This window comes from Staurois parvus, unplaced genomic scaffold, assembly GCF_062004578.1.
Source record: "Staurois parvus isolate SC_StPar_1 unplaced genomic scaffold, SC_StPar_1.0 ptg000155l, whole genome shotgun sequence".
Lineage (NCBI taxonomy): Eukaryota > Metazoa > Chordata > Amphibia > Anura > Ranidae > Staurois > Staurois parvus.
In genome coordinates, this window is record NW_028317951.1 from 6,830,044 (window position 1) to 6,843,130 (window position 13,087).

The following is a 13,087-nucleotide window of genomic DNA, read 5'->3' on the forward strand; positions in this document are numbered from 1 at the left end:
AATATATGCATTTGTTTCTTTGTTGTTTTAAGAATTATACACGTATATACAATGTACATTTAGTTACAGCCATAGAGGCTATTTTCTTCATTACCATTATTCTCTTCATGTTGACCCAAACTTGCTTGTCGTACAACTGTGCTGCCTGCACTATTAGAAAAAGATTTTATTTTATAATTAACTACCACTGTCACATTTTGAAATACTGCCAACAAACTCCAAAAGCAATATCCCTAAATGTTCTTGTACTTTAAGATCTAATTAATTTCTGATGCAACCTGTGCTTGCAACAAAATAACTTATTGTCCCAGCAGTGAGGACCACACCCTTCTCTAGGAAAGAAGGACTCCCAGTCACGCCAATCCATGTTTTATTTACCTACATAGGGACCACCTACCACAGATTTACTGTGGCAGAGTGGCCCAGCTGCATTGGATCACGTACATGTACGTCATCTGGCATTTACCACCTGCTGCCCCAGCTGTGCTGTCATTACTTAGAGCACAAGCTGACCAGCAGGTCCTGGCCAATGATTTATGGCCAGGATCCACTGGTTGACTGAGCGAATGACATAAGAGAGCCATGTGTTGGTAAACAACACAGGGGTCTCTACATAATGCAGCAATGTGGCTGTTTTTATTCCCTGCTTTGCAGGGAGAAAAAAACAGTCACATTACTTAGTAAAAGCAACACACTTTCCACACATTACACTTGTTAGACACATAGCCCTTTGATCGTCACTAGACGTTAACCCCTTCCAAGGCAGTGTCATTAGTACAGTGACATTCTAAATTGTTAGCACTGACCACTGTATTCGTGTCATTGGAGATGTCAGTGTCAGTTAGCCAGTTTCCACAAAGTGTCAGTTAGTGTCAGATTTCCCCCCTCACTATCACAGTCCTACAGTCGCTGATCACTGCCATTACTAGCATAAAAATAAATACATAGAAATTTCAGTAATTATACCATCATTTGTAGATGCAATATCTTTCATGCATACCAATTAATACTGTATGTGATTACTGCTTTTTTGTTTTTTGTTTTTTTACCAAAGACATGTAGCAGAATACATTTTGGCCTAAAAATATTGTTTTTTGTTTTCATTGATATAATAAAAAATAAAAAAACAATGGTAATCAAATACCACCAAAAGAAATCTCTATTTGTGTAAAGAAAATTTTATAAATCTCATTTGAATACAGCAATGCATGACTGCGCAATTACCAGTTAAATTAGCACAATGCCAAATAGCAAAAAATGGCCTGGTCACAAAGGGGGTTAAACCTTCCAAAGGTTAAGTGGTTAGTATGTGTAGGAACAATAAAATAGGAAATTTTTATGAACCTTTACTGGGTTATAAGGCAAATAAATTAGCATGAGATACCTCTCAAGTTGGGTTCATACAGAAAATATCATAAATGAAATTACCAGTAGGAGGTGATAGATACATTCAGTTCAGAGGCAGAATAGTAAGCCATCAATTGACCTAGTTTACATACTAGAAAGCCAGAGTGTTCCACCAATTTGTGCAATGAAGCAGCCTTGCTAGTTTTATTGTAACAGACATGAGTTGCCTTTTGTGCTTTGGTAGACACATCAGAGAATATTACTATATATAAATACTAAACGAGTGAACCTTTATCTCTATTCTTTTCTTTTCCTCATGCTTGCACTTCTATTTCTGTATTACTTGATTTTTGTGGTTTCTGTGTCAAACTCCAGAGACAGTAATGTCAGGAAAAATGAAAAATATCCAGTTACAAAATGGAACACTAAGTATATCAAAAACACTCTTAAAGTGGTTGTAAAGGCTCAATGTTTTTTACCTTCATGCATTTTATGCATGAAGGCAAAAAACCTTCTGTGTGCAGCAGTCCCCCCAGAGCTCTTCCTAATACTTACCTGAGCCTCATTGCAATCCAGCGAGGTGCAGGAGAACCTCGTCTGTCACAGATCTCTGCCTCCTCATTGGCTGAGAAAGCATCAAGAGCCACTGGCTCCCACTGCTGTCAATTACAGCCAGTGAACCAATGAGAAGAGAGAGGGGTGGGGCCAAACCACGGCTCCATGTGTGAATGGACATAGGGAGCAGAAGGTGCCCCCATAGCAAGCTGCTTGCTGTGGGGGCATCCAACAGGAGCACCAGCAGGGGACCCAAGATGAAGAGGATCCAGGCTGCTCTAAGCAAAATCACTGCAGAGAGCAAGTAAGTATGATGTGCTTGTTGTTTTTTAAAAGATTTGTGCATTTGAAATGTTGTCCTTGAAGTCGAATGAAAAAGATCCTCCTCCAATTGTACAGTATTTAAAAATACCCATGTGTTTTTTTACATGAGTTTGCCTATTAGCTTAAAATGTCCAAAATCCAACAACCCCCGATAGACTTCAGTGAGATTTGCCTCTGAGTTCAGGTTCGACAAGCCCTTAGTGAATGGAACCTGGACAGATGTTCCCAACACTAATTAGTATCTTTTATGCCTCACTGATATACTTTTTAGTGTCAGCTGTACAGTAATATCAATAAAAGCTTATGGGGAAAATGTTCAGCTTTAAACAAAACATTGATGCAATAACATAAAGTTGTGATCAAGCTCTGATATCAATTCAGCAATGTCCAGCCCTAAAAATGTCCAGAAATAAACTCCCCCAACCCCTTCCCGAATAGGCTTCAATGAGATTCACTTCTAAATAAGGGTTCACCAAATTTTGAACAAGGTTCACCAAACCCTTGGCAAATCAAACCTGGGCTGATCACTCCATCACTATTGTGGACTGAGTGATGTCAGCACTGATCAGTTTTTCTTTTGTGTAACTACTTAAACCCTCCTACTCTTACATCTCCACAACATAAAGGCTCATTGATTTGTAATCCCAAGATGTTAACTAGGAGGACTAGTTACATTTCTTAAGATAGCAAAGGACGTGTGCACAGGACACAGTACAGATCTGAATTGCTGTCATAATCAATAGGTGTTTTCTTGCACTTATCAACCATATATAGCAAAATGCTTTCAAGTCCATTGTCATGGTTTGCATACTGTCAGGAAATGACTTGCTGGTAACCCAATTGTCTGGTGTCTACGTTTACCAAGCTTTTCTGAATGACAATCACTAACACTGGAATGTACCATGCCATAAGCTAGTGTTTCAACCATCATGCATACTCCTGATAATCTCAATAAGGTTCCCATATAAAGTTACCTATGTGAAATTACACTTAAAGTGGTATTATACCCCAAAATAAAAATGTAATAAATTGCAGCCTAGCAGTTCTTAGATGTGGTGGATGAAATAGTTTTCTGTTTTTAGTTTCTTTTCCCTTTATTTTCATCTGGCGATCTAGGCAGTATCATGCTTCTTGTCTCAGAGTGACCTTTGCACAACAGAAATTTCTGGAGCGGTAGTTTTAGATGGACTAGTAGGTTTAGATGGACTTTACATAAGTGACTTACAAATTATGTCCAGCTAACACTTTTCATCTAGTTGAAAAAAAGTTTTTTTTTTTCTTCTGAGATAAAGGTTTTAACTAAATGCATAAAAACTGACCATTATAAGTACCCCTGTAAGTGTTAAATGGTTTATCTCAACCCTCTAAATTTCACTTTTGCTGCATCTTTCACTACTGAAACCCTCATAACCTGACATAATGAGGTAACTTCTGGGGTTCTTGTAATCTCTCCTTTCTTACCCTCTTTACCCCATTATAAGTAGCTGCAACATGCTACTCATATTAGCTGACATATCTACCAGTTTGTCTTTATAATTAATTTTTCTCTCAGTAACTTCTGATTCTACACAGGAAACAAAAGATACATGCAAAAAGCTTTATCGATTTACCAATAAACTAACAGCATCCATGTTCCCTCTAAGCATGATATATATATATATATATATATATATAGATAGCAATACTATAGGTGAAGTGCACAATGGTGATCAATCACAGCTCATAGCAAACAGGCCCTCCCTCCTTTTTATAATAGGTACTCATGTCTACATTCCACAGCTTTGATATAGGGACGTTTCTTCTTGACAGAATGTTCACTCTTAAACAACCGCATTTATTAAAAGATGTTCATTTGATGTGTATCCAATTTGTGGTTAATTATATAATTGATTCCAATTATGATCTTTGTATAAATTGATCATAGTAGCATTTTGCACTTCAATAGGTGTTCTGATCTGAAGAAGGGCATTAACATAATAGCTCAAAACTGTTTGTTGAACACTATTACGGCTTTGTCCATTTTTGATCACTATTTTGTATGGTGATTTTTCAACATTAAAAGTTCTTTTATGTGCGTGCAGCAGTCCATTTTTCTTTTCTCTCTCTCTCTCTCTCTCTCTCTCTCTCTCTCTCTCTCTCTATATATATATATATATATATATATATATATATATATCAGTGATAAATATAAAAATAATCCTTGCTCTTGTGAAAGATGGGTTGCTTAGAAGAAAATGTAGCCACTTAAAGAAGATATTCTAGTTTTTGATGACTCTCACTTTAAAGATTCAAATAATCCTTGCTGCAGTAATAAACATTTCCTAAATATTTATATGTCTAATGACACATAAAATACAAATGTAATTATTGCAATAAAGAATGCATTCTCTAGTTGAGATGATATCAACCAACCTGCAATGCTGAAAGGATAACAATGGATGAACTGAGAAGAATAGAGGTCTCAGTTAACCACTTGCTGCTCAGTCACAGTAGATTTACTGTAACCAAGCGGCAGCTGCAGGCTCAGCAACGTAACAAATAGATGCTGCAAGCTTCAATTCGGGTCTCGGGTGCACATGCACTTGCCCCCTGCTCATCCCTACTGTGGTTGGACACAGCATGATTTTATCAGCAAATCCTGGCCAATGATTTATGGCTGATCATATGTCCCATCACAGCACAGAGCCCTGTGTTTACAAACAACACAGTGCTCTGTACACAGCACAGTGATCTGGCTGTTTTTTTCTCCCTGAAAAGCGAGGAGAAAAAAATTGCCAGATCTATTAGTAAAACAAGCACATATTACACACATTACATATTGCCCATTGATGTTAACCCCTTCCCAGTCAGTGTCATTAGTACAGTGACAGTATTAGCACTGATCACTGTATTAGTGTCACTATTGATGTCATTGTGGCTTTATGCAATTGTTATTATTGATGTCAGTGTCAGTTAATCAGTTAGTATACCTCCCAGCCAGTGTCAGTTAGTGCTAGATCACCTGTCACACTATCACAGTCCCACTATAAGTAGCTGATCACCTTCATTAATAGTATAGCATAAATTCAAAATATATATATAGCATAGTTTGTAGATGCTATAACTTTCACACAAACCAATTAATATACATGCATTGGGACTTTTTTTCTTACCAAAGATATGTAGAAGAATACATTTTGACCTAAATTTATGAAGAAATTAGATTTTTTGATTTTGTTTAGATATTTTTATAACAGAAACAGAAAATATAATTTTTTCAAACCTTTCAGTCTTTTTTTTCCATTTATATAATAAAAAATAAAAAAATCCAGTGGTAATCAAACATGACCAAAAGACAGCTTTATCTGTGTGAAAAAAAATTATATAAATTTAATTTGGGTACAGTGTTGCGTGGCTGCGCAATTGCCAGTGAAAGTAGTGCAGTGCTGATTAGTAAACTAATGCCCTGGTCATGAGGGGGGTAGAACTTTATTGGAGGCCAAATGGTTAAAATTTTGATTATAATTCTCACAAAATGAATAATAAAACCTAAAACACAGTAGCAGTTTAGCAGCATTTCTGTAAATGAAAGCAAATTTTGAATTTAGGCATCAAAATCTTACTGAAAACAATATTGTGATCAATATTTCATTATACAGTAAATGAGGAAATTGCTCAATTAAAAAAAAAAAATCTTGCTAAATATTTACAGATAAAATCAATGCATCAAATGATAAACAATTACAATTCTAAAAATGTTAACCTGTACCTGAGAGCCAATGCTCTACATACTCATTGGCAAGCAGGTGTCCTTTGTCTGCCATACATTTAAAATGAGTATTTTGCTGCCCTATTTATCCAGCTGAGAAGCTGGTGGCTCCCAGAAAACATTTTAGGCAGAAATAGAGAAATATTTCTATGCTTTTCTTTCAGCAATATTATTCTTTTTTATTTCTGGGTATTGGCAAGTACCCAATAATGTACAGAACAATGATAGTACACATTTGCATAGCAGCCAAAGCTATCACCCTTACAATGGTAAATGGAAAAACCTTGATGTTCCATGTTTATTGGAGGCTGCAGCTGAGTTAAATGATCAATGTCTACATGAACAAATGCTGGCTGTCAAAAATACTAAAGGTATATAGCTTATAGGTAATTGAAAATTTTTGCTGAAACATAGTATATGCTCAATGCAGTATTGCTATAGCTTTCCTTCAATATAATTTGTAATACATAGGTTTACTTGTGTAGCTATTTATCCATATTAGCCATATGTAGCCAGTTTTGTTCAGTAGTGGTATTGGAAGTGTGAAGTATTATCTTAGTAACAACTAAGAGCTTTTATGTGCATATATTAGTATTGTGGCCTTAAAAACACAATGAATAGACAGCAAATCTTTTGTCTATAGTTATAATATGGTTGCACTCAGAATCTGGTGCATCTGTGCATAGTAGCCAGTCAGCTTCTAAGTTCAACTTGTTCAGTTAAGCTTTGATAACAAAATCGGGATGCTGGATTCTATGCAGAGCTGCACCAGATTATTCACACTCCAGTTTTAGTTAATCGCATCCCAAAATATCATACTTTTTCGAACACCCACATCTGTAACAAAAAATATTAAAATAAAAAAATCTGAGGTCTGTTGTGAGAGGATATATATGGTTTAGTGTGGGTGAAGGGGGACAATTGGTCCCAAGTAACTAAGTGTTTGTTATCCTTTACAATTGTATTCCATAGAAAAACTGTAGAGAAAAAAATACAGCGAGCAGATAAAAAAAAAGACTTGCATAAAATAAATCAAAGAAATGTCTGTGCTGCACCTTACCTCCCAACCAGGGGCAGACTGACAATTCATGGAGTCCTGGGCAATAGGGGATTATGGGGCCCCTGTGTCCTTGCCCAAACTCAAACAAGCCTATTAAAAAGGTACCAGGGGCATCTCATGGGGCCCCCTACTGACCCCGGGCCCTCGGGCATTGCCGAAGTTTCTAAATGGTCAGTCGGCCCCTGCTCCCAACCTAACTAATCAAGCACATTAATATAAAAGCAAGACTATTTATCATACTACATATCATAACAGCCCCAGGTGTCTGTCCAAGAAACATGAACAAATATAGCTAAATGTACTAAAAAAAATTAAAGACATCAAAATAATATATTTAAAAAAGCTTTCCTTAACCGACAACCCTCCTACAAAATGTATTAAAAAGCAGAAAATCCCTGAACTTACAAGATAACCAACTAATAGGGCGGTAAAAAAACCCTCAAAAGGTAATTGTGAGTGAATAGCAGAGGCAGTCACATTCACAGTGAGAATAACTAGCAGAGATTGCAACCAAATAATACTATCATGGTCTTGTGAAATTAACAAAACTTTTTCTAAAAAATAAAATATATAGAATATTATGAATCATATACAATATATAGAATATATGTCAAATACATATCAATACATGGATCAAATATATGAATTAAAAGCTATAAAGTGACTGAACTGAATAGGAGTAGACTACTCATCGGTGTGAGTGAAAGAGACTGTCTCTGCTTAACGTATGAATTATAAATATTCAAAAAATAAATAAATATCAAAGTAACATGCATGATAAATCATAGGTAATATAATTTTTAATATAATCCTTGTCGTTAATCATTGGGCATTCACGAAACAGGAAAGACAAAATCATCCTTCAAAGATATACTGTACACATTGGAAAATGACCTCAGTGCATTGACCTAATATTCATGGTATATTCCAGAAGGACTATTCATTAATGATGTAACTGTGATCAGAATCCCCAAAACAGTCCCTGGGCATTTAGGATGATGATAGAAGCTAAATCATCCTTTGGGTGTATATACAGTATAGTAAAGTGTACCCACAATATATGAGACATGAACGCACAATGTGCAGTCTTAGTGCCTCTCATTCTTCCTCACCATTAGTATATTATCTGAGCATTGCAGTTGCTCTTTTATTAACCACTTGCCTACCGGGCACTTTTACTCCCTTCCTGCCCAGGCCAATTTTCATCTCTCAGCGCTGTTGCACTTTAAACGACAATTGCATGTTTATGCAACGCTGTACCCATATGAAATTTCTATAATTTTTTTCACTCAAACAGATTTCTTTTGGTGGTATTTAATCACCATTGGGTTTTTGTTTGCGCTATAAACTAAAAAAGAATGACATTTTTAAAACAAAATGTGTTTTTCTTTGCTTCTGTTATAACATTTTGCAAATAAATATTCTTCCTACACAAATTTAGGCCAAAATGTATTCTGCTACATGTGTTATAGTTATAGAGTCCACAAACTATGGTATATATCTAAAAATTGATAAATCCTGATGCACTGACGGCTGATCTCATTTCTTGAGGCTCAAATATGGCAGGACAGTACAAATGCCCCCAAAATTACCACTTTTCGGAAAGAAGACAGTCTGATGTATTTAGTAAGAGGCATGGTGAGTTTTTCAGTACAGCGTCATCATATAACTGATGTGGCGGTGATCAGGGACACCGACTGGAGGCAGTTTGTAAAAAAAAAAAAAATTTTTTATTATGTTTAAAAAAATGTTTTACTATTTTTTTTTTCTCCTTTGACCAGAGTAATACAATGTTATCATAGTAACATTGTACTACTCTGGGCAAGTGATCAGGATTTTTTTTTTTAACATATTATGATTGCTTATACCAACAAATTACATTGGTATAAGCAAGCATTTTTACTGAATGAAACTGATTCATTCAGTAGTTTTTGCTGTGATCAGCTGTGTTTGGCCATAGCTGATCACATGCTACAGATGGGCTGTGATTGGCCCAGTCTGTACATATGATTGGTCACAGCATGACACTGTCAGCGGGCAGGTGTAGTGATCTGTCATTGGCCGTGTCCAGTCACACTGCTGGTGACAGATCACACCGGAGTGTGGCCCGTGGGGCATGCGCAAGGCGCGATCCTGAGAGGATGTCATATGATGGCCTCCCAGGATAATAGGGTTCCCGCTCAGCCGTCATTGTACAATAGACCAGGCAGGAAGGAGTTAATGAAAAAGCAAATCAATCAGTCTGACTGCAGAGCTAAAATACATTCAATAAATAAATTGTATTCTATTTGCAATACCATCAAAGAACACAAAGGTTACTAATCATCAAATACTTACACCACAATAAAGTCCATATGGGTAATAAATTCCCCTTAGTAAACAGACTCTCTTACCTTTGGACAGCTTAATAAAGTCAAACTAGCACATGTTCCCCATCGAGCATGAATTGGTAGTCAGGAAATAACACTTGCAGGGCCAAGTCATTGCCGGGGTACCAATTAACCTCTGAGGTGGAACAAGTGCTATTATGGCCTTATTATATGTATGACATCTTTTGGCAAAAGTAGAAGTAGAACTTTAGGTAAAAAATAAAAAATGAGTGAACAAGAAGAAATTTTAATGCAGAATTAAAGTTACCTACCTGTCTGTCTGCCCCTGAGAAATGCTTAGACACAGCTCACTGTACAAATTTGGCAATGCTGAATCTGACTGAATTCACACCCATGCTCAGGAGTGACTTCAACCCCACCTGGCCAATGAAAGTGACTACCAATCAAGACCCAGAAACAGGTGAAGATGTCAATGGCCAGGCAGGGAGGTCCGAGACGCTGCAGCACTGGATCTAAGAAAAGTATAGTTCTGCTTTAGTAGAAGGTGTCAAACTAAGGAGAGTATTTTGTAAAACATTTGCACAACAAGTCGCTCTGTGAAAGGGCATGTACATTTGTTCTGTGTGAATGGGGGAAAAAATGAATAGTGTTTTTTCTAGCTGAAAAAATAGAAATGAAAAGTTAGCAGCTACAAATACCATAGCTGCGGAATTTTAATAAAAGGTTATTTGTCCAGGGATCCCACACTGCCCTCACATGGGACAGTTCTTCATTGGTCTTTGGGTCCCCGGCAACTTTAGTGTGGGATTCTGGATTTGACTCTTTGAGGCTTCACAGCCCTGTGCTTTGTGGCTGGTTCCATGTCCCAGGAGGTCTGAAGAAAGAGCCTATTGACCATGCTCCAAAAGGCATTACCGCCCCCTTCACCCCCTACATCCGACTCTGCTTTCCTAGCTTCATTTTGATACACAGGCACATTCTAGACTCTACTTCCTGATCCTATAGACAGAGTTTGCTGCTTGATGGCTGAATGTCCCACCTGGATCTAATTACCACATGATGAGTCTTTTTAACTATTTTTCTTGTAAGTGCAATTTATCCATTGTTTACTAAATAAATTGTCAAAACTGCGTTTAGAGGCGCCTTCCTCTCTTTTTCTTGTTACTGCATTAGAGCCTTGCTTCCACTCTAAGCTGCCTCAGTGTTACTGCTCCCATCCATCCCTGATATTCCTCTGACACCTTTATCCTACAGCTACAGAGGTTGGGCTCCAACAAGCGTGCCCTATATAATATACATTTTCTAGAGGAGGCAGAAAAGCAGAACTTCCTTTTTTGGGTGGAGTTTCACTTTAAACTAATTACTGTGCTGGTAAAAAAAACATTTGACCAGCATGATAAATAGCCTAATAACATTTGCCCCATTTGCACAGAATGAATGTACATGCACTTTCACTGGCGAAATTACTGTTTATTAGTAAATGCACCTCTAAGCGTTTTAATTTTATAAATACACCTCTAAGATTTGGTGCAAAACTGAATTAGGAGGAAATCATTATTGCACAAATATAGTGGAGATTAAACTGTGTGCTGTTTTACATGAACAATTTATATTTATGATTGCAATTTGCACATTTACTGCAGAATTATGATTTCTAACACTTTATAATTATCTATTACCTGTATGCTCTGTATTGTGGAGTTATATTTGGTGATTTGCAAACTTTGGCACATTTGTATTCTTTGATGGTATTGCACATAGTTCAATGCACTATTATTTATAGGGTGTATTTTAGCACTGAACTCAATCCAACCCATTTATACTGTATGCATAAAAGAGACGCTGTAATGGTTAGATAATATACTAATGATGAGGATGAATGAGAACCAAGACTAATTATTAATGGTCTAAGCAGCTCTGAGATATTTTCAGCTTTAATGCACACAGAACATGGGGAGCATGCCAATGTCATAATAAATATAAAAATAATCTGTGGCACTCACAGCAAGACAAGGGAGGCTATATTGGCAGGGACAATGTTTGCTATATTGGCATATACCTATTGTTCCAGCACCCTAGTAGGGGTATTCCCATTCAGCGTATGATGGAGATGTATACCGGATCATAAATATGTGACAAATCATTTGTCTTAACTGCCAGTAGTTAGTGTATATCCACTTCTAATGAATCAGTTAGGTCTAGGTTGAACATTGAAAATAGTGAATTGATTCATTTGTCCCCCATCAGCCTGGGGCTTATGCATTAAATATGTGTGATCAAAAATATCTTTTTTTCCCATGGCAACCAATCAGCTTCCAAATGTAATTTCTGCAATACATAGTTCAAAATGAAACAAGGATTCTGCTTGGTTGCTGTGCTAAATACTTTTTTGTTAGCATGCTTAGGGGCATGTTTATAAAAAAGTAATTGTGACTTCTGCCTAACATTCACTAGTGGTGAATCAATCATTGTCATTTTAAAAACATGCACCAGGAAAATTCAACTACAGTGAATGTTTAGCCTTTTTTTATAAAAAGAGCCTTTACACACGCCATACCCATAGGGCCCTCAGTCCTAATTTTAATGAAGTTCAATTCTTAGACTTTCAAGGCTGACACACAAAGATTTTGATCAAAGTTTTGGAAACATTAATTTTAATCAAAGCATGAACTGTTGCTTAGTGTTCAAAGGAATACAGTCTCATGGCTCATGCACATAGAATGCATGAAAATGTCACTAGTACTCTTTATAATTTATTTGTTGCATATCAGAGAAAGTTTGGAATTTAAGTTTTATGCTTTATTGACTAACTTAAAGTATAACTAAAGCCAAAACTTTTTTTTTTAGTTTTGGATAATGTGGAGAGGGATTAAAATACCTGTCAGGTTTTTATTGCTGTCTATGCCCCCATTATGGAGATTCTTTATTTGTCCTTTTTACTGTTATAGAGTAATAGTGAAAAAAAATCCCATATTTTGGGTTTTTAACAGAACAGTGTTAGAAGGAAAAGCTTCCAATGGCGGCACTAGTTCTGGTGACCCTGGTGACATCCAGGTATTCCCTCACTTTGGAGGGATTTCTCCTCACCTCCTGTTTTAGCTATGGGACAGGAAGTGAGGAAAAATCTCCCCAATTGTACACAAAAGGCTTACTGACAGAGTTTATAACTTTACTTTATTAAAAATGAAAAGTTTGTCTTTAGTTCTACTTTAAATTATTAAAGATGCAAGATTTTGGGATAACTTAGAATCCATTTGTCAGGTTTTATACATTTCTGAAAAATGATTCTGAGACCAACATATTTTTACACTGGATAACAAGGAAGAGTAATGAAATATACACAATTAAAAAAATACAACTTGTATTTGCTGTTGCCACTCTTTAGTGGTAAAGGCACATGCAAAATATAAGAGATCAGAGTTTAGATCTGTTACTGTAGCTATTGAGGTAGGGACAATGCTTACTTTAACCACTTCAATACCGGGCACTTATACACCCTTCTTGCCCAGGCCAGTTTTCAGCTTTCAGCGCTGTCGCACTTTAAATGACAATTGCGCGGTCATGCAACACTGTACCCATATTACATTTTTATAATTTTTTTTAACACAAATAGAGCTTTCTTTTGTTGGTGTTTAATCACCACTGAGTTTTTCATTTTTTGCTAAATAAAACAAAAAACACCTGAAACTCTTGAAAAAAAACAACACACTTTTCTTCATTTCT